This window comes from Amblyomma americanum, chromosome 2, assembly GCF_052857255.1.
Source record: "Amblyomma americanum isolate KBUSLIRL-KWMA chromosome 2, ASM5285725v1, whole genome shotgun sequence".
Taxonomy (NCBI): domain Eukaryota; kingdom Metazoa; phylum Arthropoda; class Arachnida; order Ixodida; family Ixodidae; genus Amblyomma; species Amblyomma americanum.
In genome coordinates, this window is record NC_135498.1 from 16719023 (window position 1) to 16739055 (window position 20033).

The 20033-nt window shown below is 49.2% G+C and overlaps 1 protein-coding gene across 1 annotated transcript in view; it reads left to right on the forward strand.

Annotated features, from left to right (window-relative positions):
- LOC144120682 (uncharacterized) overlaps positions 1-20033 on the forward strand; it is a 202502-nt gene that overhangs the window by 75687 nt on the left and 106782 nt on the right. The window lies entirely within an intron of this gene.

Consider the following 20033-nt stretch of genomic DNA (forward strand, 5'->3'; position numbering starts at 1 on the left):
TGATTAATTCGGCACGATCCAAAAAGGACTAGCTGCTGTGAGCGCAGTGTTTTATGCCGAAGGTTGCACTGCCATATCGAGCCATCGTCAGCGGTTCATACAAGCCAAGCAACCCGGGTTCTGGCTTGTGCGAGTGGCTTTTCTTTCCCATTTTACTGTAATCGGATACAACTCAAGAACTAAGCGGCACATGCTCATCAAAAGAGGCCCTGTAGACAATGGCGCCGACCATTTATCATGACGACGCAGTTCATTCATTAGCATGGAATAGCAAGCGGCGGGCAGGTTCCTCTGTGAAATGGAATTACCTGTGACGTCACGAGAGCCGGCTGATGCATTCGCAGAACTGCTATATTAGAAGTCACGCACCCACACAGCCTTTTGCTATTGGTTAGTCTCGCGAGCTGCTTTCTGGCAATGCGCGAAATGTTCTGCAAATCCAGAATCTGAGCGACGCGAAGAGCGACAGCGGTTCGGTGGCTGCCAGCCCACAGCTCGATGGCATATAAAAGTTTCATAAAAATACAGATGGCCCAAGCATAACAATAGAGAAGTGAGCAAAACTGATTTCTTTTGGTAGCGACGCTGTTTGAGAAACCGTCTTGGTTATTTCAAGGAATAGCCATGGTCAGCGTATCGAGGCTTCACTTTAGTTAACCCAAGATTCTGGACGGTGTTCGTGTCCTGGTGCTTTTTCGAGGACCCAGTATTAGCTTGCCGGTGGTTGCAGTGTTAGGACAGCGTTACACAGGTATCCAGAGAACTACAAAACACAGGACAGCGCCCGTACTGTGTTTTCTCGTGTCCTTGTTCGGTCGCGCTGGATTAATCTTTCCTAACAATGAACCACCTAGCCCAGACCGAAATTCTGATCCAAAGCGCACTGGAGTGGATGTTCTTAAATATACTGAAATTCAGGAAGCGAAACTGCGGTTGTATTCTGAACAAGCACACCACATTACCACTCCTGTATTCAACATCACAGTGTGTATCACTCTAATGGATAATAGTGTGCTTTTATAGAGAGAGCGGGATGAGGAGAGGGCAAGAGAGAGAGGGACCTCGGCGTCCTCCCAAGTGATCGAACTGCGCACCTTTGTCTGTCCTCCGCGTTGCCGGCTAACGCAAGAATGCGGTGTCGTTGTCAGATCTATAACGCATGATCTATGGTATTGGGCAGGTCATACCCATGAACTCTGGATAAAAACATTTTTCAAAAGTAAATAGCTTATGAATGCAATTTTTTCATATATTGTAAGATTTCACTTTAACAGTCAATATATCCGCAGATCTCCCCTCGGCAAGTTTGCATTCTTTTGCTATTAATGTTTTTTTTTCCTATGGTCCAAAACGTTCCCCATTGGTTTTCTATGCGATCGATAGAAAAACAATAAAGAGAAGATTTTGCAGCGCATCGTAGGACTGAACCGTTACCTTCAGTATTTCCATCACAGTATCTTACAATATTCCAGTATTCAAAATCTTTGTCCATGCAAAGCTGGACATGATACGGTGGGCCAGCCTGACATCTCCGCGGTGTCCCGAAAACTAGGGTGACCCGGATGTAGAGACCGAATATGCGCCGCTCTCTCCGTGTCGCGCATATTCGGTCCCCCAGTACGTCGGCGGGTCGCTCTTCCGAGAGACACAGGGAAGGAGGGCGAGCGAGAGAGATAGCAGGGCGAGGAAGCAGCGTTTGCAGAAATTGATTTCCCGGGGCAAAAAGCTGTGCGGCGTTAAAAAAATCCCGGGTCTCCCGGCGGGGTCGCTAATTGGACTCATTTATCAGCGGGAAAACGCGCGGGCGTGAACGGGGAAGCGGCGGCGGGGGCGCGCTGCGGGGCGTGACCGCGGCGGGGGCGCCCGATTCCGGGGGCGGTTTTGGTGCCACGCCCCGGCTTTTCATTAGCGCCTTTTTCCCACGGCCGAGGCAGCGAACCGAACCTCAATTAAGGAGCCTTACCGCTCCATTAGGGGGTGGGGGCAGACTCCCGCCTCAAACCCCCTTTTGGCGACGCGAGGGGCGCGCGTCACCTGCCCGTCTCCCCGGCGCGCTTGCCCCGCTTCCCTAAACGCCGAGCGGGGGAGGAGGGGGGAGAGAGACACCGCCGCGTTGCCCAAACCGTTGCGCTGTTCGCGCCTCGCGCGCGCGGGTGCAGAGAAGCGTTGTGTGCCGTGTTTAGCGGCCAGTCGCGTACTGAACTGGCGGCAGCGAAGCGCCACCTCAGTTCTCGTCACCGTGCCTCTGGTGGAGCACAACTCTGGCCTTAATCAACGCTCGGCTCATGCCACAGCAGTGTCACAACCCTCGCGCCCTGTCAAGCGTGCTCGGTGCTTCTCTCTCAAACCATCGATTAGGGACGAAACTCATCCGAGCACCGCGCCGCTTGCCGAGGCGCGGAGCAGATCTTTATAGGCAGGGCCCAGCGGATGCAATCGACAAGGGTTGTCGTTGTGTTTTTCCCCGGCACGCAAGATTGAACAAGGCGAGAGCCGCCGGTGGGAAGCATTCCTCCCGCCCCCTCACCCTAGAAAGCTGGCAACTGTTTGGGGAAACCAACGGCGCAACCCGGTTTTTCTTTGCCGCTTAGTGCACCCACCCGCTCGCGTAGGCAACGCAAGCGCACAGTTGAGCGGACGCGCTGCCGCGTTCACCGCCCGCCGCCACGAACTTTCTCCTCCCCACCCTCCCCACCTTCCCCACCCCCATAAGCTAGGGATGTTTTCGCTCGCGCTGGGTGCAGCGTCTGCCACTACGCCCAGCAGCGCTAGCGAGTCGCCAGCCGCTTCCAACGATCTCGTAAGCGCGCTTTCCCGCACGTTGAGCTTGTGGGCGGAGAAGCCAGCTTGCCGGTGCCGCTGGGGATGCGGGGAGCGCCGCGGCTGGTCACGTCTGAAGCCTGGGGAGCGTTCTCCCGCCCGCTCGATTTCGTTTTTTTCCTCTTCGCGTTTCTTCTTACAGCCGTGTTATACGGCCTCGAACACGGGTCTGCTACTGTCGGCAGCGTGGGTTGAAAAAGAATAATGCGTCGTTTGTCTTTGTTTTTTCTTTGCGCTGAACGGGCTCAGCACCCTCTGTTGAATTATTATCAAACCATTTGGAGCTTTTGCTTGCTCTGCCCTGAGAAAGACAGAGCTCACTCGCTTAGACTCACGTTTGTTTTAATACAACACAGCATAATACATGTGTTTAGGGACGACACTGATATACTCCATATTTCGTCGTTTTTTTTGTTCTTTGTTTTTACACGCTGCGATGACCTAACCGTTGTGGTGGTTTGCTATCCGGTACAGATATTTCAGCTCGATTCCCGCTCGCTGCGACGGAATCTAAATAAATGAGGAATGCAGTAAAGTCCGGTGCACGGAACACTTTACTATGACGCCCACCAGGGGACTGTATACAGTAGTGACGTTTTTACCTCCTATCAAACATGGCAGTTTTGGTGAGTTGACGTGAAATGACTTCAAAAATTATAGCGCACATGAAGATGATTATATCAGTGAGACAACATAGACATGAGCCGTCGTCTGTCTCCTAACATTCGCATGCCTTTGTACTCATTTGCTTCATAATTTTGAAATTCATGTTAAGCTTCTTGTCTTGACGGTCGAAGAGAAATGAGGCGGGTGTGGGGGTGTCGGAGAATGGAATTCACAGGAGAGGCGTTGTTTCGCAAAGCTAGAGCTTGCTTGCTGTTGGATTTAGAATGCTCTTAGTGTGAGAGGTTTGGCAGCACTCTCGCCCGTCTGCCACACTGGACCATGGCGCGAGGCAAAGTGAGAAAGCGAGAACTGAAAAAAAAAAAATGACGATGCTTTTACGCGGTGCATGGTGGGTAGCCTCAGCCTCAGATCATTTGTACGCCTTCATTCAGAACAAATACGTCAACACAGACAACTCTACTCAGTTTCTGCAGGGCTAAAGTTCACATTGAAGGTATATCGTGAGTCTTAGCAACGAAACAGACTGCGCACAGAGTTGTGCTTTCTTTATTGGTGATATCCTGTATCTGTTAGGAAAATCGTTGAGCATGGATACAAAGTTCTAGAGCGTCACTGAATAGTAACGGTGAAGAAAGAAGTTTTCTATTAAAGCGTAAGCGAATTACCTACTTCGGCTTTTAATGAAAATCAGTGCCTTACAAATAACAAGAAGCACAGCGTGTAGCCACGCCTTACATAGAGTGCGGGGCTACAAGCTTGAGTTTACAAAAAAAAAAGATTCTAACGTGTTGAGAATAGTTAAGAACTGCAGGTAGTAGTCTGAGGAGAAGAAGAAAACCTCGCCCGCACCACCATTGTATCGCAAATAGTTAATTGCAACAAGCGAACAGGTCAGAACAAGCTTGTTGAAAGAGCTTTCGCAAAAAAAAAAAAACGGCTAGTTCGCAGACACAGCAATCACAAAAACTGCTTTGCGGTCGGACCACAGGCAACATATAGGAAAAGTATGGTGGCATCGCACACACTAAAAAAAAAAAAGAGTTATTTAGCCTGGTTAGGCCAGCGCGAATGAGTTGCACTAGCACTTTGGTTAGTACTTAGTTTTTGGTTGTAGTCTCTTTTTTTTTTCAAGGTTCTCTCCTTTACATTCATAGATCGCTGCAAGTCCTCATACCACTTCTTGCGCAATAGTGCAGCGGTTAAGCGGTGCGCCACTGCCCTGCGATGGCAGGTGCTGCCACCAGTCGGGCTTGTGAGGCCCGGGTTGCTTTCCTCGAGCAACGTCTCGCGACCATTCATTAATCGAACTGCCGCCTGGCACGACGGGCAGTTTGCTCACAATCCGGTGGACAGGTTGTGATTACGTGATAAGGCCACGTGACCAAGGTGACCCACCTCGGCTGCTTCAATGTTAAGCAGGCTTCAAATATCGCCAAAATTGCCGAGTGCTGGCACACTTTGCAGAGTTGGTCTAACACACTTTGCAGAGTTGGTCATAAAGCCTGCCGGCAGGCTGCCCGCAACACGATGGGCAGGTTGCCACCTGCCAACTGTGGCAGGAGGATCACCTGCCAGAGGCTTTAGTCAGAAAACGGCAAAATTGGTGAGTGCTGGCTTAAATGGTAAATCAGTATATATATATATATATATATATATATATATATATATATATATATATATATATATATATATATATATATATATATATATATATATATAGAGAGAGAGAGAGAGAGAGAGAGAGAGAGAGAGAGGTTTTTACGCTGTTTATTCACCCCGACAAAAACTTAGGAAACATTTGGTAGTCATTTTACTCATCTTTAGAGCTTAGTTTATTGGTCATATCACTCGATATGCAATATTGCATGCATTTTTAGTTGTGTACGGTGCTCCTAACAGCATAATTCAATTCGCATGTGAGAGGCATCCTTGCACATTTGAAGAATCGATAATCACATTAATGAAGGTGTTGGAAAGAGCTGCACTTTGCAATAGCGACCATATCCGGTTACCTAGTGTGTTGAGCTGACCGTGCTTTATTTTCGCAAGAGTGAAAGACGGAGCACTGCACTTTTAAGAGGCATTCTTTAACATTGCTGAAATCAGCCCGGTACCGAACCTTAAAATAACAGAGTAAGCTGCAATATAGTCTGTAACTCGGAGTTGATAATTACCCTCAACGACCCAGCAGTGATGAGTGCAAGTAGAAGTCTCATTGTGCTATGGCACTGACATTTCCTTCAGAGTGTAACTACTTTCTTTACCATAAATTGAACTCATGCGGGGCAGCAGAACGGATGAGCTGGTGAGCACGGCGATTTGACCTGTCGCGCGCAGACTAAGGAGAGCAGGAGGGGGGAGGGGGTAGAGACGGGGCAGGGAGAGGGGGATCGTGTACCGGACCCTGTCACAGATGCAGCGAGCAGCGAAAACGATGGCGGTGCCACGATGCAGAAAAACGAATGCGGTGGAACCGAGGATCGATCACTTCGGCAGAACACGACGCAAAAACTGTCACCAGCAACGATGCCGGTCATCTCTGAAAACAACCGCCGCCTACACTGTTTAAAGAAAATGAGCAAAACGTTTCGCGAGGCTGACAACTAATGCTGCAGTCGGTTTATCTCTTGCTCTCGCAACGTGAAAGTCATATTGCAGACAAAGACACGGGACGCACTTTCTGTCGCAGGCGGAATTCTCGTGGGTGAAAACTTAATCAAGTGGGCCTGCGCCTTGCCCCCGTGCGTGCCTTTTATTATTAATATTTTTGCTTTCCTACTGTGCTTGTAGTTTTTGCTGTCATTTTGAGGGCAGGAACAAATAGGAACCTTCGGGAGCTGACTTAACCAATTCTTATGGCGTGTATTGAGCGCCCGCAACGAAAACAAAAAAATAAAGAGGTAGAAAGAAAGAAAGAGAGAGAGAGCAAAGGAAAAGAAGCCTGTCCCTAAGGCAGATGTAGAGCAGCCATGCATTTCACGCAATTTCCTTACTCGCGCCCTATGTATTTTGCTTCTTTTTTATCTGGAATAAAAGGAAGGCGCGTGGTCTCGGACGCTGTAAGTACGGGATTTTGAGAATTTAAACGTGCTTTCTACGTAATATTTTTTGTATCAGTTATCGCTAATTTTCCACTTACGGTTAACGTTCAGCAACTGAGCCAGCACTAAGATTTGTCTTGTATGGCAGCTGCACGAGCGATGCGGAGGTCCCCGATTAACGTACCGACAATGGGCTCTGCCCAGAAATTCAATCTATAGTTCTAGAGCAGTTTCACAATCGCAGACTTACAATTCACTGGCAAATGGCTAAGTAATGATGAAGCGCCTGACTCTTGTTCACCAGCCAAACGATTCACGTTTTGTGGAGATATATTCATTATCTGCATGAAACAGATGCGGTGCAGATAAAGTTACATGGGAGCAGTAAGTACAGTCGCACGCATTGAGCTATGTAACGCACTGATGATGACCTGAGTGTGAGCTGCTCTTTGTGGGAAATGCATGCCGCGTCATACATATCGCATCATGCACTCCCATTTCATTTCGCAGCTAGATGCATAACTTTACTGACCACACGGTTCCACTGCATCGGGGAGGAAACTCTGATAATATCTTGTGTGCTACACATAACACTTGCCGTGACAGCACGTGAGTTTTAAAGTAAGTTTGGTAGCTTTTGCCTAGCGCTTGCTAGTCGATCTCACAGGATGTATTTCTCATGGCATCAGATTTTAGCCATCATCTTCACCTTTTAAAAGCCATCACTTCTAAGTAAAAAAAAACTCTTCACTCTAATCGTATCGCAGTATAGTTCCTTTTTCGTTACTCATCCCGTCAGCTTTTCTACGCTTTGTCTCTTTAGTGTCCTCCCCTCCCTGCCCTGAAGACGGCTTTTCTGCACAGTGAGAGGGAACTTCACCTTTACAAAGATAAACTTGAGGTGGTGCACGCTTCTCAGGGGAACGCAATGGTTACGTCACTAATAATTAAAATTTGTTGTCTGGAAAATAGGGGCCACACCTGTCTTTGGCCGTCACGGGAGCACAGTAAACTTTGCAATCCATACTTCTGGCTTATGTAATGGCTTCTTTGCAGCTCACTAAATGTATACGACGTGAGCAGTACATGTACAAGGGACCGCGCTGCACCTGAAGAGCATTTTACCCGTTTTTCAGCCGCGACTGAGCAAACTTTGTTGTTGTCAGACGTCCTGAGCGGCATGCGCAAAGTTTTGATTCTGTAATCTATTTTTTACGACTTCTCCAGTACATGCCGCATTTATTTACTCGTTATTTGAAAATGAGTACCTCCCCGCCCTAAGGCAGACAGGCGCACGTATGTGATATTCATTAGCAGATTTTCTGAGACAAGCAACCAAGGCTTTACGCACGCAAACGTTGCATAATGATGTGGTATCATTGTTATTAGGGTGATCTTTTGTTGGCTCCTCTTTTAGTACTAAAAAATTTCATAAATTTCTATTCGCGGTAGGCACTTAGCATCAGAACCTTAGCCGATCTTCGAGTACCTTGTATCTAAAAGTAGCGATGGGCAGGTTCGAAATTAGGCTTGCGCCTCCTTCAGAACCTACAATCTTGGCTCTCTCATAAGATGAGTTAAACATTAGAAAAGGAGATTCTCTGTGCTCCAATACTCCACAGAGGGTGGTCTCGGACCAGCAGTCCACAGAACAGAGCCGCCGAGCGCGCGGCTAGGGTAGTGTGAGGGAGGGCCTCCCTTATCGATGGCATGCCAGACCGCCGCGATCCACTCTCGATCGCAGCAACGGATAAAGTTCTCGGTAGGTGGCGACGCCAATATTACCGCCGGGAACTGCGACGGCCAGCGGGGCCGGCAGGCATAGAAGAAAGGGAGGGTCGGCCGTCGTTCGCTCGGGCCGGAGCCCAGGCGCCGCTCCGGGAAGCGTCGGCTAATCAAGCGTCCTCGGTAATGACGCTCTTTGACTAATGGTTTCCCCGACAGATGGCGCCTCAGCGTGACAAATTATGTCTTGGTCGGGCGCCGAGAGTGTGCTAGCGCGCGCAGTCTTTTGCCCGGCTGCTTCCCGCCACACCATTGATTATGACGTCCGCCCTGCCTGAGCGATGAGCACGGAAGGTATTGCCTGCGCGGCCCGCGTGTTCGTCACGTCCGCTTTTCGTGGAGGCTCGCGCCGACCAAAGTGTCGGAGCGGCCTGTGTATAGAGCGGCGGTAGGCACAGGGCGAGGCGGGGAGAGCCTTACTAAGCGAAGCGACACAAACCCGTATTCCAGCAGCGCTGTCACCGGTTTTTAATACTCGGTGCCGGGGGTGCGCGCCTTTGCATGCTCCGGTTCGCCACTGCCGCCGACCTGCGCGGAGTTAATCGTGCGGAGAGGATCGTTCCGGGGACCCTTTCCCCGCTGCTTCGTCATCTTCCCTCTTAACTGTGCGCGCCTTCTTTGGGAAGATGGAGGAAAGGAGCGCTCATTTCACTGCTCGCCAAGGAAGCAACAGAGAAGAAATAAGGGAAGGCGCTTCGGGCGCGACACGAAGCTAGCCTCATTTCGAAGGAGCCAAGCTGGCGTGGCTTGCGGCGTGCCCCTAGATACGGGAGCGTTGCGTTCTCTTCGTGCTAACGGCTGGCACTTGCCGTCCCCGCTTCATCCCCTGTGCAGGGAGGGATCGATTAAACAAATTACGAACGCGCCTCTTTATTAAAGTAGTCCCCTAATTGTTCATCCCTTCACTACGGTGTTCCTCGTAGACAGAGTCGCTTTGGGAAGTTAAACCTCCATAAACTAAACTAATTGTTCGTCCCGCTTATTTAGTTTTTAGGATTGGAGAAAACGGGGTTGGGGGAGGGGCTGACGGGTGGTGTTATCTCAAGCTTACGCTAACCACGCGCCAACGTATTTCATATCAGAAGGGAAAAAAAGGGAAAATGTGACATAATAACAATGGCGAGGACAAAGCAGCTTAGCACTTCGTCAGTATGCGAGCGATTTATATTTAACCCGTTGGTTGCTCAGGACAAAGCAGATTGTTCGTTCTCTCTAACTTCTAGCTATGAGACGCCTTGCATGCGTACAGTCTGCTAGAAAGGTTTAGCCTAGCGCTTACCTGCAAATTAATTTTCATAAACTACCCTTATTGCGCCCGTACATTTAAGATGAGCCTGACACTAATAAAAATAAATAAACAAGATAAAAACGCCACATTCGGGGAGGGGGGGGGGGGAGCTAATTCTGGAATCAAGAATTATCTTCTGCAAGCATTACCGCGCATGAGTGCTTACCTTGATTTAAATTCCTCATAAGTACACCCCCGTCAGAAATCTTCAGGCCACAGCGCTCCGGTTTAGTGAAATGAATGTTCCTTGAATGCCCCGAGAAGCGGATCACTCAAAACACAAGTCAAACAGCAAGCGTCCACACTGCGAGTAGAAACCTGCTAGAATTTCAAGGCCCTTTGGTCTCTCTTGGTGTCGTAATGGCTCCATTATGCTGCTCAAGCGAAAGGCCTTTGGCCTGAAGACTTTTGACCAAGATTGCACATATAATGCGCCATTGCAAACGGCATTTGCTGCGGGGATTATTGCTTAGTCCTAGTGCCTTTCATTTCTGTTTCTTTTTAACTTGCAAAGAAAGCTGACATCCCACCACACCACCATCTCCTGCTTTCAGTTTTCCCTTTCTCTGCCCGTGGGTCTGAAGTTATTGAAATTAATAACTGATTTTAATATTATGTCTCCGGTATATGAGGTGCTATTTTTGAGAAGCGAAGCACTACATTGAGGGATGTAAATAATGACATATTTAAGTCGCTGGTCGGCTCATCCCGACAGTCTGCTTGAGAAACACTCATCACGCCATCGTCCGGAATAAACTTCTGGGCGCGCAGGTTGCTGGGGACCACACATGTACTCGCCAGGTGTGAGCCCGCACTATCGCCAGGTTTGAAGCTATAGAATCAGCGTCTGAAGCTTTTTATGGTTTGTTTTGGTTTAGTTTATAGGGGTTTAACGTCCCAAAGCGACTCAGGCTATGAGAGACGCCGTAGTGATGGGCTCCGGAAATTTCGACCCCCTGGGGTTCTTTAACGTGCACTGACATCGCACACCACACGGGTTTGTAGAATTTCGCCTCCATCGAAATTCGACCGCCGCGGCCGGGATCGAACCCGCGTCTTTCGAAATTAGTTTTTATGACATTTTATATAAATTTCCATACTTTGGCGTGTGGAAAACCCTCTCCCCCCCACCTCGCACCCCCATAGACTGTCTATATACAATTCATGGACTGTATATTGAAGTTTTTAGAGCGCAGCTGTTACTGGCCGGTTTGTGGGTTGGGTGGCGACGATGGCTGTGGTGGCGTAACCACACCACGTGGCCACATAGAGGGACGAAGTTGCTCGAGCCTGGCGATTGCGATACTCGGTAGTGCGGACATACATTGCAGCAGATTTGAGCGAAACGTAAAATAATGTGCAGCGTCTGCGCCGCCAAGATGTGGCCCTGAAAGCCGCCCGGGCAGAGACACAGCGGCCGGCACCGCCAAGGCTGTTTACACTAAACGAAATCCCCTTATTACAAATCTACTCCACCATGGGGCATCCCCCTAAACATTTGACCAACACTGTTCCCACTTCGAGTTATTTATCAATTCGCTCTCGCCCTACCATAAGCTTGCCGTCCCGGTTAGCTCAGTTGGTTGAGCGACTGCTCCGGTGAAGAGGTGGTCCCGGGTTCGAACCCCGGGCCAGGACGAATTTTTCTTTACGAAGTTGCTGAGAAAGCTGTATAGCTTTCCTTTGTAGCCGTATGGCTGCGCTCGGGTCGATGTCAATGAGTAATTACTCCCTTATTATGAATCTTCTTCAGTCATCTAATCACGAACGGAACCGTACCAGAGCATGTGAATGGAATGCACCCCCTGATGTTAACTTCGTTGTGTTACGTATAAGCTGTCTAGTGGCACGTTTTGATAACGAGAGCAGCGCAACGAAAGGGAGAATGGTGGGACACGCTGGCCTTACACGACAAGATTTTGCGTTCAGCTTCATCCTTTCTGCGAATACTTGGCCACTTTCAGCCACCCTGAAAACACAATTTCCTGCTGAGGCATTGACACGTGATCACGCTCACTTCACCGTAAGAGAACGGCTGGTGTTTTAGTACAAAGCTCTATTCCGATAGGTCAACCCGGAGCAAGATCGCGGGATGCTTGTATGCTTGCGGTGTTTGTGGGCTTGCGCCAAGTGAAAGTAATAAATAAATAAAAATCAAATAAGTATTCACAAGTGGGATTACAGCCCGCGCCGGCGCGAACAGATCAGCTTCGCAGGCTGCTGGGCGAGAGCACTAGGCTAGCACCGCAGCCGAAAAGGCCTCGTGTTAAACATTAGGTACATTGGCATTGACGATGAAAACGGTGAAGACGCGCAGAACTGGCTCCCAGGGTCAGTGGACACCTCAATCGCGCTTTCAGGTACGTGGCGGGGATGTCCACCTGCAAAAAACTGTGATTTCGCACAATATTTCGTTCTTAGAAACGCCTAATGTAAAGGCTGTTTTAATAAACGTGTTTACACTACCGCTTAGCAATGCTAAATAGCCAGCAACTATTTTAGTTCAGTGAACTTTTGTCCTTTGTCTTTTTTTGTTATTTAAGCTTTTGGGTTGGTTTCAAATGATCTGTGCTTGCTTCGCTGCGTTGTTTAAGGCCGGCGTTGTTATGCGGTGTATGGGATGTCGTCGGAGTGGAAAGCGTGGCTGACGTTATCCTTCTATATAGTCAGATTTCACGAAGGTAGAATACAAAAAAATAAACATGATATAGGTGACGTAGTTTCTTCCGGAGGTATTTAGGACCACTGAAACCAGCTGTTGATCGAACATCAAGAAAAGGTTGTTTGTGCTCCACTGACACTCCGGTTTTAGCATTTCACTGAGAGTGAAAAAGGGCCCTTGGGATGTATTTTGGAAAAGTTCGATAGGAAAGGCGTTTTTAGAGAAAGTTTGCATAGGAATGGGTGTAAGGGAAGAAAATGGCGGAAACAAGTTGTTGAGAAGGCACTAGAGAATGAACTACATTGCAGTGACCAAATCATTTTGAGAGAACCGCATGCACTTAAGGCTGCAGCCGTAGGTTGTCATCACTTCTTACGATCTTCGAAGCGCAATCCAGAGCTTTCGTTCTATGCGGACTCGAATGATGCAGGACCTCGTACTAAAAGGTCATAAAAACCTAAGGAACGCCCTTTTGCGTCTTAAACCACTGTCCGCAAAAGGTGGCTTTCCAGATTGCTGTTATGCCGATCCGCATGCAATTTATTGCTTTCGGGCTTTTAATTCGTTCCCTCCAGAAATTCGCAAGCTTCGATACCTCCCGGCAATACCAAGAAAGGCCTCTAGCGGGAAACACGCACTGCTTAAACAAACTTGCAATGGAACGTGTGCAGTGCCCGGGGCAGTTGCACGCCTCACATCGCGTTCGCAACGGTGCGGCAGCGAACTAACGGTGGGCGGACAGCGCCTACGTCGGGAATGAGAGTCGATCGCGAGGGAAAACAACGCGAGGCGCGCCGTGCAATGCGATGCAAGTACACGGGGTACAGCGTCGCGTAGTACTTCGCACCCACACTATTGCGAGGAGGCCGCCGAGCGGTGACGAGCAGTTTGGCGGAGTAATTGCGGGTCTGGTGGTGGGCACCCGACGGTAGCGTGAGAATCTCGGGCGTTGCTCGTGGCTCCTCCCCTTAAAACCGTGCAGCGCAGTGAAAGCTAGCGATGCAGTGCCTGCCAATCACAGCTCGACCGTAGAACAGGCCAGCGATAGGCGACAACTGACGAGGATAGTCAACGATAAAACTTTAAAGCGTCCCGCCAATCAGGAGCCATTGTTAAGCGCTGTTACTTTTGAGAAATCAGTGCTTATTGGCTGGGCGCCAGCTTTAGCTCGCACTATGCTGCACGCTTTTAAAGATACAGCGTGCGCCGCGTCCGGCCGATGCCAGTTGGCAAAGGCCGATTGGGCGGTCACTTGGGCCTCTCCGAAGGTCTCTCCGGTCAAATCTCTGCATAGCGAGTGAGAGCTGACCCACGTGGTCTCAGCTGTCTCGCTATCCGGTTAGACGCCGCGTGGGCACGGGAACTACGCCGGATAAACCGGGCACCGGCGGACGGGAGAGCCTCGACAGCTTCGCTACCAAATAGGATGCGAGAAACGCCGATAGATGGCGCCACGCGCTCAACGCGCGCACGCACGCGTTCCGCGTCTTGTCATCGCGACGCTTTTTGTTTTCTGTTTTATTTTCCCCTGAATATTTTTTTCGCAGCCGCGGGCGTGCCGGCTGCGTTTGAGACAGTTAGCGATAACTGCGTGGTCGGAGAAGTTAATACGTGATTGTGTCACCGCATGAGCTCCAGTTATTAATTGCGTACTTCTTAACCCCGTATAATTACGTCGTACGAGTTGCGAGATGTGTTGTGCGTTACGTAAATTTGCACTTGGGAAGTGTGAATTGCGTTGTAAGAAGAAACTATAGGTTTACCGTGTTCTAAATGCATGTGATAACAGCTCAGCCTTGTTTTATCGCAATTTACGATGCCTTTGAAGCGATAATTAATGCATAGTGTAATAGAGCTGTGAGAAGCTAAACGAGAGCTCCGCAACATTTAAAGAAGGTTAGGTCTTGTGCTTGTCATGCAGCTTTAAGGTCACAGAACTGCACTACACCCCGTATATTAATTTGTTACGTACTTGCGTGCACACACCCACACAGATATAGACATGTTTATAAACTAAGTTTATCAGTAACCATCAAATGTGACAGCCTTAATGACCTTTCTGCGAATAAATTTCCTGTCCTTACTCCATGAAAAACTATTTTTCACACTTATACTTTCTGGTCAAAACACACTTGGCAGGTTTCGTTAATAACTTGCTGCGCTTGTACGAACCAAGCTGGGATATATTTAGCATGTTTTGTTTCCTAAACACTTATTTGGCTTCTGTGACCTCACAAATGGACTTCATAACTGACGACTACTGTGATCGCCGTACGAAGATCTTGGTCATTCACGTACTATTCTTACCACACCATTTTCATTCGTCTTTCTCTTCTTTCAATGCATAGTAGCACTGTTTTTGCAGTAAAACAGACTTGCTGTTGGCCAAATTTAATAGGTAACAACCATTTCGCATTTTGTGGCTATGGAAATCGCTATGCCTTGTCAGAGGCACTGCAAGGGATTGAACTCAAGTAAAGGGCAAGTCTGTGGAAATGAAACAAGTGGCGGAAGCCATGCTCGAACGTCTCCAAAGGCTGGTTGCTGCGCTGGGCGAAAGAGTCACGTAGTTGCTCTGTAGCTACTCTGTGGCGCTTTATCGTCGATAAAAGCCGGAAGACCAATCGCCTGGAAGGAACGAAAATGATGTCGCCCGGACGACAGGTGCGAAAAGGTGCTAGCGGTGCTTCTATACGACCGCTCGAAGGCTGTACAGGCTTCGGAGTAGACCAGGCCAGGCCAAGCCCAGAGCGGGCAAGCCGACCAAGCGACCCAGAGCATGAAGAAACAATCTCGGGCCACTCGGCGGTGGAGAAAGTGGGCCTACTGCGTCCCCCGAAAGTTCTTCGCGGCGCGCCCCGCTTGCGAGAAGCAGACCACCGCTGCAGCAGCCGGGGGGCGGGAGAGGAGGAGGAGGAGGAGGACGACCGGAGGCATCGCTGTATGTGCAGGCTAAGCGAGACGACACACCAGCGACGACCCGAGGCCCCGCCGGTGGTATAGCCGTGTAGTACGTTTCCATCGTGCTCGTGTAATGGTAGAGCAGGAGTCAATTAGAGAGCGACATCCTCTCAAGATGCGTCGCCTGGGGTCAGTGAGGAAGAGGAAGAAATAGCGGAGCTTAAGGGGCTACTAGAGAAATCATGTCTTTTTTTGGGTGGGGGTGAGAGGGGGATAATAAAACAAGAAATGAATACAAGTAGAAACTTGTTTAATTCATTTGCAAATGTCGGGCCATATTTGGCATAATTTATTCAGTTGTAAAATGGTGCTGTCATGTGGTGATCTCCCGGGCTTCCCTCAAGTTCTTTAACTAGCTTTTAGCCTAAGAGACCATCCATTCGATTTTGGCCTAGTAAATTAAACGGAATTGAATTGTCGCTTCAGAATGACTGCAAAGCTCCCATCCCGGCCTGGGCACCCCGAGGACGAAGGCTTATCGCTAAACGCCCCTCAACAAAGCGAGCTCAGCGCGCGTATTAAGTGGAAAGCCATCAGAGCCGCTCGAGTTCGGCACGCGGGGCGACACATCCCGGACCTTGTTAGCCAGATGCTCCGAGAGGCGCGTGTCTTGCGTCGGTCAGTGCTGCGGTGGCGGCCGCCGCCTTCGCCCCATCGTCGCCGCCGAGAGCGGCCGGTCGTCTCCACCGTCCCTGGGTGTGACGGGCCTGCGGGCGGCCGCCAAGGCCGCCGGCGGCCAACTGGGGCAGATCGGCCGACGCCCGGGGAAGAGCCTTCACCTGGATAATTGGGCCGGGCGTGGCTTCCGCGTCCTCGCGAGGAAACACTTCCTCCACCACCATCGGAGGGGGGGACCGCGCCTCGTCGCTCTCCACGCGCAACGCTGCAGCATGCTTCCCCCCCCCCCCCCCCTACTCGGACGACGAGGGCGCCGAATCGAATGACCACCGCGTGCCAAGAGGGGCTCTCACTAAAGGCTCGCTAGATCTGCACAGCGGTCGATTCGGGAGACCGCCTGCGGGCTCACTCGGTGCGCGTTCTGATGGAGTTATCATGCACGGATCACGGACTGTCCCCCAAGTGGTCACTGCTGTCGCAGGGAGCAATCAATGGTCGTGACGAAAAAGAGCTTCGCGAGAGGGATCACGCTCGATACCCGAATTTTTGTTTGTTGTCGAGCATGCTTCGTATGCATGCTTTGAATGCATGGTTCAGGTGCATGGTTTTTGTTAATGCTTAAAGTACCCTGTCTTTGTCAAACGTAGCCAAGAAAAGGGGTTAGCTTCTCAGCCTTTCGCGCTAAAGATTTCCTTGCGAACAAACGTGCAAGTGATCTGGTGTGGCAGGGGAGATTACACATAGCTAAAAGAAAGAAAGAAAGAAAGAAAGAAAGAAAGAAAGAAAGAAAGAAAGAAAGAAAGAAAGAAAGAAAGAAAGAAAGAAAGGCGGTAATGAAAGAAGAAAGCAAGCAAGCAAAACAGAAAGAGAATGAATGAAGGCAAGAATAAAAGGAAGAAGAAAACAAACAAAGAAGGAAAGAAAGAAGTCAAGAAAGAAAAAAGGAAGCCAGGCAGAAAGAAAGAAAATTAATTAAGTTCCAATAACATCGTTGGACACCTGAACCGCTCCAATGAATGAATGAATGAATGAAGATAATTAATGAAGGCAATAAAAGAAAGAAGCAAACAAACAAAGAAGGAAAGAAAGGGAGCCAGGCAGAAAGAAAGAAAATTAATTAAGTTCCAATAACATCGTTGGACACTTGAACCGCTCCAATGAATGAATGAATGCAAACAATGAATGAATGAATGAGAGAAGCAAACAAACAAAGAAGGAAAGAAAGAAGTCAAGAAAGAAAAAAAGGAAGCCAGGCAGAAAGAAAGAAAATTAATTAAGTTCCAATAACATCGTTCGACACCTGAACCGCTCCAATGAATGAATGAATGAAGACAATGAATGAAGGCAAGAATAAAAGAAAGAAGCAAACAAAGAAGGAAAGAAAGAAGTCAAGAAAATAGGAAAGAAAGTGAGCCAGGCAGAAAGAAAGAAAATGAATTAAGTTCCAATGACAACATTCCCTCATTTATCGATCTTGTCGTTGTCAGCACCGTGCACTTCTAACTCCTTTAGGAAAACAAAATCACTGCTTCCCGCTCGAGCAGAGCCGAAGGGGCGCCAGTCGTCGCGTGACACAGCTAATGCGCGTTTCATCCGCCGCTGTTTGCGCCCGGAAGAAGTGTCCCGTTAGAGGGACCCGGCAGGATCCTCTGAGTCGTGTCGAATGAAGAGAACGACGTGGCAAAAGCAAAATAAGAAAGTTGTTCTCAAACAAAAGCGAGAGCCGGCGGCGCCGAGAGAGAGCGGCGTCCCACGCAAAAGCCGAAACCGGCAGAGGAAACTAATGCGCGCGTCCCGGCGGGCGGGGACGATCGGAAATTGAACGGGCGCAATGGGAACGTCGATAGGCGGCCTCTGTGGTGGGAAAACGCAACCGTCCCGTCGCTGAGTGGAGGCAGGTGCGCCACAACCGAGCGCTGAACGACGCGTCTCGGGGCTGCTATCGCCATAGGAGCGTGATGCGCGCAGCGCAATCAATACGAATATTTATCAAGGGTTTGCGACGAGTCAAACTGATTTCACTATTGCGAAAGGTTTCCAGGTATGAGTTTCATCGAAGTGCCGTCGATGTCACTTCACACTGCTTTTACTTACGAGAGTTGATCTGGTGAGAACTCGTCAGCATTTGTTATACAAGTGCTTAAATTTCGACCCAGCGTTTTCTTCCACCCGCCGCGGTGGCTCAGTGGCTAGGGCGCTCAACTACTGATCCGGAGTTCCCGGGTTCGAACCCGACCGCGGCGGCTGCGTTTTTATGGAGGCAAAACGCTAAGTCGCCCGTGTGCTGTGCGATGTCAGCGCACGTTAAAGATCCCCAGGTGATCGAAATTATTCCGGATCCCTCCACTACGGCACCTCTCTCTTCCTTTCTTCTTTCACTCCCTCCTTTATCCCTTCCCTTACGGCGCGGCTCAGGTGTCCGCCGATATATGAGACAGATACTGCGCCATTTCCTTTCCCCCAAAACCAATTAAAATTTTTTTCTCGATGTGAAAATGAAACAAGGTCCTTGTGTTATACCCATGAGAGATTATGCGTATTGTATGCGTTCCGGCGTCCAGAAATGAGGGCGTCTTCCCTGTTGCCTCCATCAATTTTTAAAACAGAAAAGCTTGACGCTTAGGAAAATGCCCATGAAGAGCGCTGTGCAGTAGAAAATTTTCACAAGAAAAAAAACATCATGCTCTTTCTTCTGAAAGCGCGCAAAAGTGAGTCGCGGACGTATCAGTTGCTGTGAAGCTTAACCGCAAAGCTTCTCTGGCATTTCTAAGAGACTAGCTCAACAATCTTTCATGTAACTTTCCGACGTACTGAAAAGTCAAGGGAAAGCAGGTTAGGCATAGATCTCAATACCTTCTTGATGACTGGCATTGAATCGATTATCTATTTAAAAACTGCTGTTATCATGCTATACTTCCCCTTCCCCTTGCCATATCCAAGCTGCTGTAAACTGTAAAGCCCGCTCCGCTCGTGACCGCATTTCTAATTAGTATAATTCCACTGCCCGGCGCGTCATACGCATCGCTTCCCAACGCGCCGAGTCTTATGCGAGCGCGCTTATTTTGACTATGCGCTGGAGAGCTCGTTCTCACGCTGCATTGTGTGTGGGCAACGGCGAATGTTGGGTTTTTATGCTCGATGACGACATAAGAACTCATCCAGATGCAACAAATGAGCGGAAAATGAGAAGTGAATTCTATCTTGTGCTGGATCGTATATTGTTCCAGAAAACTCTGTCGTTAAAAATGTAAGTATCACGGGTTGGCTACAAGTGTATAACACGAGTTTTAGAGCGGTAGTTGTGGTGTCAATGCAAAGAAAGAAGCTTGGCGACGAGCCTGGGGTTGCTTGTACCCATTCTTGTACGGCGGTGAGTTTCGAACCAACCACCTCCTGCAGTCGAAGCGGACGCCCAAGCTACAGGGCCACGTCTTCCCTCCCCCTATGACTTTCCTCTTCCTTATCTTTCCTAAATTAGGGGAGGGGAACGTCCTTCTCTTCATTTTGCCGCCTGTCGCCTCCCACCCTCTTCCCTATCGTTCCCTTCCTCTGCCCTAAATGTGGAAAAATGGATTTCTCTCTCCACTTTACGACCCGTCGCATTCCACCTTTTACCTTGCTCTTACCCAAAAGCTAAAAAGGAGGATATCCCTTTCTATACTTAGCCGCCTGTTGTCTCCGACACTCTTTTGCTCTTCCCCCCCCCCCCCTGTTCCTTCCCTCTCCGCTCCCATGAAAGTGGAAAGAGGATTTCCGTCTTCCTACTTTGCCACCTGCCGAGGCAGGTGGCGCTGCGGATGGCGACATCACCGCAGACTACGACGGCGCGAAACTGAAAAACGAGTTAACAAGAGCCAACGCTCTAAATGTAAGGTACATTCTTTACGAGTGAGTTCACTACGTAGCGAAGGCGCCTCTGTCCATTTGGCGCCAAAGAGATTTTGCCACGCTCCGCGTCATCTACCGGGAAATCGGGGATATCAGAACCGGGAACAAAAAGAGTGTAAAAAAATGACAGCATCGTAAGAGTTATTCTAGGTGTCCTGACTTAACAACGCAACGACAAACATGTGGGCTGTCGCCTTACCGCCTCAGAGTGTTTCCAGCTGGAAAGCTTGTGATCGGCTAGTTACCTGATAATGGCGCTTTAAACTAAACGATTTTATTGGCTAAGTCCGCGAAATTAAAGGATATATCCACGTTTGAGAAGAGAAAAAAAATATTTACGAAA